Source organism: Piliocolobus tephrosceles, chromosome 7 (assembly GCF_002776525.5).
Source record: "Piliocolobus tephrosceles isolate RC106 chromosome 7, ASM277652v3, whole genome shotgun sequence".
In the NCBI taxonomy this organism is placed as follows: Eukaryota; Metazoa; Chordata; class Mammalia; order Primates; family Cercopithecidae; genus Piliocolobus; species Piliocolobus tephrosceles.
In genome coordinates this window covers 130,981,307-130,993,479 of record NC_045440.1, presented here as the reverse complement: position 1 = coordinate 130,993,479, position 12,173 = coordinate 130,981,307, and the positions used below count along the sequence as shown (strand labels likewise).

At 39.7% G+C, this 12,173-nt stretch overlaps 1 long non-coding RNA gene across 1 annotated transcript in view; it reads left to right on the top strand.

The window, feature by feature from the left end:
• LOC111549803 overlaps positions 1-12,173 on the top strand; it is a 191,187-nt gene that overhangs the window by 144,871 nt on the left and 34,143 nt on the right. Inside the window, exon 3 of the long non-coding RNA XR_002733829.2 lies at positions 3,910-4,045. This is a non-coding gene — a long non-coding RNA (uncharacterized LOC111549803). The remainder of the gene's footprint in view (positions 1-3,909; positions 4,046-12,173) is intronic.

Genomic DNA, 12,173 nt, shown 5'->3' with positions numbered 1-12,173 from the left:
GCTCAGTGTCCCACAAATAGCATATAAAAGGCCAAGATTCAACTGCTTGCACAAAGTTGAATCTTGTTTGTGCCCATGTACTCTGCAACCTACGGACTTTGCTGCAATTAATGTTGTATGGCATGTGTTTTTTTCTCATTTTCTTTGGTTCAGAAGTTGCTGTAATTTTGTTCTTTTATTACGTGTTTTGGCCAAACTCATATGTGTGCTTATATGTGTGTATGTAGTATATATAGTTTATATGTGCTGGGTACTTGGTAGTTGCATTTGGTGGAGCACTTATATCTATGTGTAGGGTGCAAAAGAAGGAAAGAGTCCTTTAACTCTTTTAAAGTATTAATACTTAAAGAAAATTTGTCTTCGTTTTGTTGACAAGAGAATAAATGCAGTGGAATTAACCACATTTCTTTATGTTTTTATGGGAATAAATGCAGTGGAATTAACCACATTTCTGGTATAGAATGCATCTGAGATTAGATTGGAATGACTCCTATTAAGCAGGAAAGATTATGGGAGAGGTAGGAATTGAACTTGGTTAGTGGGACTTGGAGAATATTCTGGAAGAGAAGGTTTTATTTAAGAATACTTCTTAAATAAAAGGATTTAAGAATTATTGAGTAAAGCTATGGACTGTTTTCCCAGAAAAGGCATTAGGGCCAAGATCCCTTAAGTTCAATCTTGGCTTTTCTACTTTCTGGCTGTGTGACCCTGGATGAAGAAATTAAGCCTCAGTTTTTTCATTTGTCAAATTAAATATCTCCTAGAGCTATTTTGAAAACATTTAATTAATGCATGAAATGTGTTTAGATGAGTGCCTGGTATGTACGTAAACACTCAGCCAATGTTAACTATTAGTATTTTGGAGAGTTTTGAAGTTTGTGTTTGACTTGATGTCTATCTTTTCATAGTTAAATAGATATTGAGATTTCTCTCTTAGTCATTGACATTGATTGTAAGTTTAAAAATCAGTTGATATTAAATGGCAGCAGGTATGCAGACAGTGGTGGTGGGTTTGGGAGTGAATCTTTATTTCTGATATTTCAAGATGGTTCATGAATATCTTGCTTAAATCCTAGCCAGGCAATATAGCAGGGAACTCCATAGATTTTTTCCTCCATGCTAGACCTTTACTGGAAGAATGCAGAAAATTAAACAAAGAGTAAGCTTTTATACCTTCTAGACCAGGAGACTATGGACATACAATAGAAGAACTCACCCAAGAAAACTGCGATCAAGGGCAAAATGTGTGGTAGAAGCAATGAATGCCAAAGACATGTTCTTGTTACCATCTGAACCTCCTAGAAACTGAGCTTATCATCCTGATTCCTGACATTGGCAATCCTTTCTTAAACTCTTCAATGATTTCCTCTTTAGACTTATAGGATAGATGCTTATCTCTGAGGAACAGTATTAAAAACCATTTATAATTGGAACTTGCAAACTTGCAAACTCTAACTGCATCCCTGTGCTCCCTTCCACCCTCCACTTCCCTGGTGAGAGGCGTGTGGTTTGTTGTCATGCTGCTCCAGTTCTCTGTGCTTTTGCTAGTGCTGTTTCCACTGCCTGACTGCTTCTCCCAACCTCTTTGGCTTTTATTCATCCTTCAAGTCTTAGCTAGGTGTCATCTCCTCTAAAAAGCCTTCCTGAGTCCACATTTGGCTTCATTGTCCTTTCCTTTATTCCCAGAAAGACTTGTGGGCTTTCCCTCTCAGCATGATCACGTGTTTGTACATCAGTTTTTCTTTGCAGCCTGGGACTCCTTGAGGGTAGGGCAGAAGTACTCATCAAATATCTGCTGACTAGAGGTATTACCAGAGCAACCCTTTGGAAGTATCCAGCTGAGCCAGTGGTGTGTTTTCCCCCACTAGGGCAGAACAGCTCTCCCAGTTGCTTCCATTTCAGCTGTTGCCAATCCTTTCACTAGTGCCAAGGCTGAAAACCTGGGAGGCATCCTGATTCTTCACTTTCCTTCACAGCCATGCCATAGCCATCAACAGGTCCTGACAACTCCACTTTCAAGTGCATCCTTAATCTGACCACTTTCACCACCTCCGAGTCTAGCCTTGTGGTCCAAGTCATTTCTGATCTCTCAATTTATCTCTCTGCTTCTACTCTTGTCAATTCCCCTCCTCCCCACCACCCCACACACACAAAGAACCTATTCTGCATATAGCAAATAGGGTGATCCTTATAACAAAACAAAACAGATGATGGTTCTCTTCTGCTCACCCATCTACCTCCATAGCTTTATGTTACCCTTTGAACACAATTCAAACTCTTGATATCCTGGCCTACAAACTCCACATGCCCATGAAAACCCCTCTGGCCACCTTTTACCTCATGTTCATGGTTGACATTGCAGCCACACAGACTCATGGTGTTCTCGAATTTCCTGAAACCATCCTGATCTCAAGGTCTCTGCATAGGTTGGAATACTATTCCTCCACTCTCTACCTGGATCACTCATCAGTCAGGGCTCTGAGGCTAAGGGGAACTTTTTCTGACCACTCTCTAAAATAGCACGCCATTTGCTCATCTCAGAGCACTTTCGAAAATAGCACCTGAATTTGATTTCCTTTACCCCACTTATTGCCAGCAGTAATTACCTTTTTATAAAAAATTTGATGATGTGTGCACTATCTATCTACCCAGGTAAGATCCTTGATGGCAGAAACAGAAGTTTCTTCACTGCAGTGGCCACATGGTCCCACACTCAGTGAATGACTAGATCAATGGGGGTAATATCTATGATAATCTTACAGTGCTTGAAATTCTCTTTCCTTCACATTCTTACATTTGGATATTATAATGATGAGAAAGAGCGCTGTAGAGTCAATCGGCAGGCTGAGAGCTTATGATTTTTTACTTATTGATGTAGGATTCAAATATATTGTTTTTAAATCTTGAAATAACATTTGTGCAGCCTATTTTTATGTGAGTTCCCCAGGTTACTCAGTTAGGGAAAATTTACCTTCATGGGACTTGTTCTTTCTCCACATTTCTGGATCATTGGAAATGCTTATGAGGTGGAAAAAAGGCAAAGTCAACGGGTCAGTACTTATTGAGTAGTGAATCTGCAGATTTACATAGCAGTCCCACTGTGTCTGTGTTCTCAGAGAGTATGTACTAACACTATAAAACTCACAGGCAGTAGAGAGAAATCCACAGAGGTGTGAGTGGAAAGAGAGAGAACTACAGTTTGAATACAGTGGAGATGCAGGTTCTAAATTTAGTGGATAAAGGAAACAGGGCATACGATCAAAATTACCCTTGGAATTTCTAACTGGGACTGTAAATCATCCTAGAATGCGTATTTTTGTTCATATAATCGTTTTATAGTGATTTACTATTAAATATATGTGGTTTTTAAAATAAATAACAAGTGACATAAAAATCAATGTCCTTAAATGCTAGACATGTGTACAGTTACTTATATATTACTTTATTGGTAATATAAGTAAAGTAAGTGGTTACTGTGATAGGTGGAGGCAGCAGCAGTCCCTGTTTCCCATCTTACACATTTTCAGAATAGATACTCCCTTGGTAGAATCATGGGCTGACACTATCACACTATAAAATTTTCTCTGGTTCTGTCTCTTCCCCTCTGGAACACACATGGATGATTCTTGTTACTTAATGCACACATTAAATAACTGTATACGCCATGAACTGGAGGCCTTGTGTTTTGAGTGAAAAGCTTTGGATTTGAGTTTGTGTTTTCAAACACACTTCTAAGGTAGAAATTGTCCAGAGCTTTCCCAAACTCTCTTTTTAATCCTGAGCTCACCATCTCTGGGACTGTCTTCCAATTGGATAGCCATGCAGTTGAGCTTGGCCAATGAAACATGAGTGGAGGGTGTGACACAAAACCTGCCATATTCAAGCCTACATACTCTTTCCCTCTTCCAGCTTTGTGCTGATGAACATGGCCACCTTGAAAGATGTGTTGAATATGGCAGAGCCAGAAAATGCAAGGAGTCTTCTTCTCTGGATCACCACTTGAAGAAGAGCCACTTGCTGCTCACAAACCCTACTTTGGACTGAGGTAAGTAAAAAAAATTAATGTATCTTTACTTAAAATCACTGAGATATGGGGGTTTATTTGTTATAGAAACAAGCATTGCTTTAACTAATGCACTATTTGTATGACCTTGCACAAGCTACTTAACCTTTCTGTGTCTTAGTCATTGTTCCTCCCACCACGGGGCCCCTCCCAACATAACCAGCTCATACATTTAAAAGAAGCAATTGAGGAAAGTTTCATGAAGAGACTATACGCAAAGATGTGGGCAGAATTAAGGGAAACTCACAAGGGGAGGGTGAAGCATCCCAGGGTTAGTGGCAGCAGAGACCCATTTTCACTCTAAGCCTAGGACTCGGGGCACAGGGAGGAAGCATTTACTGAAATGAAGCCTGGGAGATGCTAGAGCTGCAAGAAAGAGCTTTCTGAAGGGAGCTGCAACTTTCAAAGGAAGGTTGCAGTCAATTTAAGCTCTGACAGGAAGGAATTTAAAGTAATAAAAAGTCAGATGTCATTCTTCTACCTTCCAATCTTCCCGCCAATAGACCTCATTGACTAAACCCAACTAGAAGCCAGAAGGCAAGGAGCTCATTTATGTAGTTTATACAAGTCATCTTCCTAGGGTGTGGGCCAGGTACAGAAGGGTAGAGAAATGACAAACAAGGGACAAACAAGGAATTTCAAGCACAGTTTTTTAACCTACACATTGCAGTTCTTAGCTTCTACTTTATGGAGGCTGCTTGGAGCTATGGGCCTCGATACACAAAACACCTAATAAGGAAACCAGAAGACAATGAGTTCCAAATAAAATACAGCTTTTAATATTCCTCTTGCCATCTGCTATGAAACCACTGTTTATTGATTTTTTTTTAACTTTTTTCTACTGATTATTTTTTGTGTTTGTGTGTTGGTTTGTTTTAATCTCCCAGCTAACTGTTAATGCCAGGAGTTAAATTCCAGAATGAATTTAACACTGGTGCTTCCTGGAGACTGGCATCTTTATTTCTCCGTGATTTGTGTTTGTCCATAGGTGGGGCTTGAGAAAATATCTAGTTTCAGAGTCCTTGGAGGATTCTTCCTTCTTAGCTTCAGTCACTCATTGTTATTTTCAGGGTCATGTTGCCAGGAACTTCTCTCTGCTGCAGACAAGAGCCATGTCTAAACCACTCTGCTTCTGCCTGCCTGAATTTCGCTACTTCCTATTTTATGCCTGCTTTGGGGTTTTTATTGGATAGCATTACCTTATCATGAATGGGAGCAGTGGGTCTTTCCCAGTAAGTGATGAGAGATTGGCATCCTTGTGAGGCAGGCTTGGTGTAATAAAGAGGATCCAGGGTTCTAATCCCTCCTCTGCCTTTTACTTAGAGTGTGACGTTGAGAAATTCCTTCTCTTTCTTTGAGACTTAGATTCCTCATCTATAACATGGAAGGCTCACTGTGCCTGTCTTCCTGGGTAGATGTGGGGAGACAATAAAATACATATGCATAGAAGCCCAGGCATTTCCCTTGACGCATGGCAGACATTCAGAAATTCTTATAGAAATATAAAAAAATTCTAAGGTCCAATGGAGATCCTGACATTTTGATTATGCTAGAGCTAAAAATGAAGCTGATAAGGTGCCCCAGGTCCAAAAATGTTCGGTCCTCCTAGGCAATAAAGTGTCCTTCTTATTCTAATTGATGCCCTTTTTATTTTAAATGTGACTGAAACATTTTTCTAGACGAAATTGAGTTCACAGATGTCAAGTCTATTCCCTGTGATTCCTCAGTGGTAAGACGGGAGGAGAAAAAAAGATCACATAGAAACATACCTTTTGCATAGAGCAATGTAAAAAACACACATCCAAAGATGCAAATGCCAAGAACAGAAGAGCCTCAATTTCTGGGAATCCTTTGGCTGGATTCTGTTACTTTTTCTATTTTTCCATGTGCGACATACGGCACCCTCCTTTTTCTGAGTATTTCTGGAATAACTTGTCATGTGGGGAGTCTGGAATCCAGAATTACTTGGGTTAGAGCAGAACAGTCTCGAGTCTAAACTCCAGCCCTCCCTTTTACTTTGGGAAGTTACTTGACAAATCTTTTGCACCTATGAAATAAACATCATAATGTCACTTACCTCAGAGTTTGCTTAAAGATTAGAAAAATAATGTAAATAAAGTCCTTAATAGACATGCTTAAGAAGGTTCATTAGTGGTATCAATTATTGTTGGAAGGGCACAATTATCACATTATTTTTGATCTAGGAGAAAGCCTAAGGCAATGTAATCCATTGCTTTCACTTCATGTCTAAAGAAACTGAGGCGTAGGAAGGGGAGTTAGGACTAATCAAAGGCCACCCTATTAGTTTGTAGAACCCAGGTTTCTTGATCTCCACTGGGATTTCCTAGCTGTAGAAACACCAGTTTATATAAAAGTGTCACCAATGAGCAAATAGCAGAAAGCCAAGTCACGAATAAATTTATGACAGTCTTCTAACTTAGATGCCATCTGCAGAAAACTAGAAATTTGGGCAAGTCTCCTGACTACCACTGGTATACCTAATCATTAATCCCTGTTGGGTTTCCGAATGCCCTGGAGATTTTGTTGTCATTTGATACATCATTCGGAAAATGAGTCTCAGTTTTTGGCGATGCAGTTTCATAGAAAATTTGGAAAGATGTGATTATTACCCTCTATTTCATATCCTTCCAGGGAGCTGGCTCAGGGTAAATAGGTGCACATCTTTGAATCAAGAGTCATGAATAGGCGCATTATTACTGAGCAGACTTAAGTTCCTAATGTTCACTATGAATAATGAGTCTAATGTGAAATCTTGATGCATTTAAGGTGGGTATGATGTTCTTTTAAAAATGAATCATCCAGGGCCAGGCATGGTGTTTCATGCCTATAATTCCAACACTTTTGGAGGTCAAGGCAGGCAGATCACCTGAGGTCAATGGTTCAAGACCAGTCTGACCAACATGGTGAAACCCCATCTCTACTAAAGATACAAAAATTAGCCGGGTGTGATGGTGGGCACCTGTAATCCCAGCTACTCAGGAGGCTGAGGCAGGAGAATTACTTGAACCTGGGAGGCAGAGGTTGCAGTGAGTCGAGATCACGCCACTGTACTCCAGTCTGAGCTACAAAGCAAGACACCACCTCAAAAAAAAAGAAAAAAAAAAAAATTATCCAGGCCAGGTGCAGTGGCTCATGCCTGTAATCCCAGTACTTTGGGAGGCCCAGGCAGGAGGATCACTTAAGCTCAGGAGTTTGAGACCAGCCTGGGCAATATGGCAAAACCCCATCTCTACCAAAAACACAAAAATTAGCCAGTCTCATAACCTGGCCTCAAAATAAATAAGTAAATAAATAAAATTTTAAAAAATTAAATTAAATAATGAATTGTCTGTATCATGGAAAATGATTAATGCTCACATTTTTGTGGAATATGCAAGGGAACGGTGAGGGACTGCGACTGTGCCTTTAGTGGTCAAAGGAGGTTCTGTACCAGGACAAATAGGATGTCTTGAAGAAAAACTACAGCTACCGTCAAGTAGAACTCTAGGAGAAGGTAAAAAGGAGGAAAAAAACAAGTATTTATTGAATACCTACTATGTGCCACACATTTTACCACACTTTAAAAATTATCACTCAATTATGTTACTTTTCATTGAATGCTCTTTGACTGTATGGCTCTGTGTGTCATATTCTCACTAGTAATGAACACAGTGCCTGAAGCATCATTAAATGTTTGTCGAACGAATGTGTTAGGAACTCTTCAAAAGTAATCTCTTTAACTCATAGTCACCTGTGCATTGGCAATTATTATCTTCACTTTGTAGATAAGAACACCAAGATTTGGAAATGTTGAATAATGTGTCCACTGTGTCAGTGGCCAATCTGAAATTCCAGTGTAGGCACCATGATTCCTGGATGGGTATTAATATCTAGGGATATTACATACCATGCTGCTAGACTCTTCATGGGAGTCATCTACTTGTGTTCTGTGCTATGGAATGGTGTGTCCTTCTCTTTGATTCTTATTTCCTGCCGATTGTGGGGAAATGGTTCTCCCATTGACAACCAAAGGCAAAAGGGGTGCAACCAAAGAAGCTCCCTGACCTAATTCTTTATAGTTAGTGGCTGGTGTGGTGTGGTGAGGGGAAATAGCACTCTATGAAGATTTAATAGTGCAAATTCCACCCTCCTGACAACCCCTTTCTTCAGCACTGGATGGGTGTGTTAGTTGTTTATCATTGTGTAATAGATCACCTCAAAACTTAATAGCTTAAAAACAACACATTAGCTCACAGTTTTGTACAACAGCCATTATGGAGTGGCTTAACTGGATATTCTGGATAAGGGTATTTCATGAGGTTGTGGTCAAGATGAGAGCAGGGGATGTTGTCATCTGGAAGCCTAACAGGGACTGGAGGATCCACTTTCCAAAATGGCTCACTTACCTGGCTGTTGGCAAAGGCCCCAGTTTCTTGTTGGCTGTTGGTAGGAGACCTCAGTTGCTCACCATGTGGGCCTTTCCATACAGCTGCTTGAGTGTCCTCACAACATGTCAACTGGATTCCCCCAGAGAGAATGATCTAAGAGAGGGCAGGGAAGAAGCCACTGTTCTTTATTACCTAGTCTCTCAAATCGCACACTTTTACTTTTACCATATTTTATTCATTAGAATGAGTCACATTCTATGGGAGAGAAATTAGCCTTCACCATTTGGCAGGAGGAGTATCAAATAATTGGTGGGCATATTGTAAAGCTATCATAATGGTTCTGGTAGGCCATATTTTTGCCTCTGCCACTCAATATTGGATCTCCATTTCTTACAGGTATTGTGAAAAGAGAAGGGGCTTTAGAATAAGACAGGCACATGTTAAACATTGAGTAAATTTTTAATGTCCTTACCCCTTGTTTCTCAAGCATAAAATGAGAATGATTATATCAAATCTTCACAGTTTTGCAGGATGGGTTGCAGGTAATAAAGTCCTAGTGCAATGTCTGGCACAAGGTGTTTAGGCAGTGGGCTCCTTTCTGTTACATAATGTGGCAACCCTCTTCTCCCCCCTCCACCTCTCAAATATGTGTCTGAGTCAGAACACCAAAGTCACAGACACACAGGTAGAAAACAATTCCTGATTCTATTCTGTTTCCATCATGCCATGCTGCCAGCTTCTCCATGGGGCCATCTTTACTTCTGTGGTAAGGAATATAGTTACTTGTTATAGAAATTAGATTCCAGAATTGGGATATGAGTTGGAAAGGGAACTTAAATGTTCTCCTTCAGTCTTGCTCAAATTCTCATGCTCATTTGCATATGAGACATGAGTTTACATCTAGATTCTCCCACTTGTTATTCTGCCAACCTTGAGTCGCCTTTCTCAGGGTAATAACTTACCACTCAATTCTGTTGTGAGGTTTAAGTCAAGTAAGATGTGTGTAATTTTCTCCCTAAAGAGTAGCTATTATTTGTTTATCATATTTATCATTAACTTCTGTTCCTTTAGACTTGACTAAAATATTTCTAATGTCATCTGAAAAGATTGCATTATATTGGGTGGTGTGTGTGTGTGTGTATACATATATATATGTGTGTGGTGTATATATATATATATATGGCACCTTTTCTTTAAGAAGCACAAAATAAGGTTTGGCCAATTACTTAGATTATTTATTTCTCACAAAATGAAGTAAAGTCCATATTTTCTCATTCAGCAGAAAAGTGAAATAGAAGGTTAATAGGTTGGCCTAAGCCTCACAGCTGGTAAGTATAGCCACCTAGATTTGAACCATGGAAATTGTTTGAGATGATGCTCTGCTTTATCTAATCTGTTCAGACAATGGCATTGTGGTCTCATGGGGAGACAGGGTAGATTTTGTGACCTGAATGTCTACTTGTTTGACTATGTGGTACAACTAAAAATTGTGAATCCACTAAATAAGTCTTTGTGTTTAATTTAGTTTAGTGCAATAATAATTTCTAGGGGTTTCACAAGCCACACACTGGAATAGATAATGAGGTACAGCTAGGTGAAGGGGGCAGGATGGAAATGCTGAGGTACAAAAGGGTCATAAAGCCCACTGTAATGTTCCATTTTCGTCTGTAGATAATGACAAGCAGACAGTAACACTCTGGTAGCAAACATTGAAGACTGGTGGCCCAGGGGCTCTGATGTTGATGAAATTCCTGATGAAATTGAGTTTGGTAATTATACAGTTGACCTGCTTGAAAGAAAGATATCACAGTAGAACAATTTCCTTGGTTCTGCCATTTCATTTATCACCATTGTTTGTCTTTGTTGTCAGTATTAACATCAATTATTAATCTTAATGCTCATTTTCCTTCCTAGCCTTCTTTCCTGTCTGACATGTGGAATCTCTTGCTATTACATTGAGAGGCAGGTGGAAACATTAGTCCTTCTTACGTCGCTGGTCATTGTTTCTTCTGAACCAAGAGTTTTTTCAGTGGGGGCAGGACAATTGGAAAAATCTATTCCAAATGGCATAAAGACTGGTTTCTTTGCTCTGTACAGAGCATCCCAGTATCACTGAAGTAGCTATTTCTCTGAGGTTGGACTTCAACTAGAACCATGATGGCGGGATGCAGAGAAACTGGCAAATAGGTTAAATCTAAAGCAGGTAGAAATCACAACACTTGGGATGACAGAAACAGCTAGGTGCCTCCCAAGATCTGCTCTCCCTTTCTGTCTCAGTAACCTAAACTCATTTTATATAGGATAGCAGGCCATCCAGCTAAAAGGCTATACTTACTAGTCTTCTATGGCACTAAGTTGTGGCCAATGAGAATTAGCAAAAATACAACGTGAAACTTTTGGGAAGGCTGCTTAAAGGAAGCTGAGTTAACAGGAACTCTCCCTTCCTCCAGCCATTGCCTTTCTCCTTCTAGCCTACAACACGGATGTGGTGGTAGCACTCCAGCAGCCATCTTGAACTGTAAGTCAACATTAGGCAGAAGTTGCAAGTGAGATGGTGAGGCAGAATGAAGAAGCTTGGACCCGTGATGACCATTATATCGTGCTCAGACTTCCCACCTCTGATCTTCTATTATGAGAGAGATGTTTATATACCCAAGTTATTTAAATCATTGACTTGTTTAGAGCTTCTGTTACATGAAGCTGGTTCTCACCATAAAAGATAAGATTGGAAGTGACTAGGTGGAGTAGAAGGGGGTTGGAACTGTTGAAAAAGAGAAAAAAATTAAAGACTCTCGGATTATTTAGGTGGTGGTCCGATTCACTGAGAAATAATACACAAAAGGAAAAAACAAGGTTAGAAGAGAATTAACATGGTTCTGGAAATTTTAAGGTAGAAGGAGCCGCAGGACATTTAGGAGTGGGAGTCTTACAGGCAGCTGGATATATGTGTTAGGTGCTATGATTAAATATTAAGGACAGAGATAGAGGTTTGGCCATAACTATCATGTGTGTGATATGTAAAGCTATTGTAGTGGATTAGATTACCCAAGAAGACTTAGATGGTGTTGAAAATTAACATAGAGAAGCTGGGTGAGCTTACTGTGGGACAGCTGAGGGGGGCATACATCTCGGTAAGCATATAATTATGATTCCAATCAGGATGTGGTAAATACACCATTAATGATCCACTTAATTATTCGTCCCCTAGGTAGTCCTATTTTGTTAGGATGGCAAATAAGCAAAATTTTAAGTAATTAGTTTCTCTCTTTCCACGGGATCTAAGGCAGAGACTACTGCCAAACAGAGGCACAAATCACCAAGAGATAACTAGCATCGCCCCAGTAAATTGATAGAATTTCAGCCACATCAAAGCTTTGTGATGTCTGAACCTATGTGTTCTAATCATAGGCATGTAAGTTATTTCCACAGGAGTTGTGTGTTATTGAAATGGACTAATGAATTTCCCCTAACATCTTCAAGGAATAATAAAGTAGCGGACGAAGCACAGATCTAGAAATTAGTTAAGACTGAGTATGTTTGTTGTAACAGTCTCTATCTATGCCATCCCACCTTAACCATCTCAGTCCCATTTTCTCATAAGAAAATGAAGTAATGTCTCCACTTCATGGTTCTACTGTGAGAAATATGGGATGATATATTTTAAGTATTGGAATAGTACCTGGCACATCAGACACCCATAATTCCTCATCTCATTTGGTTAA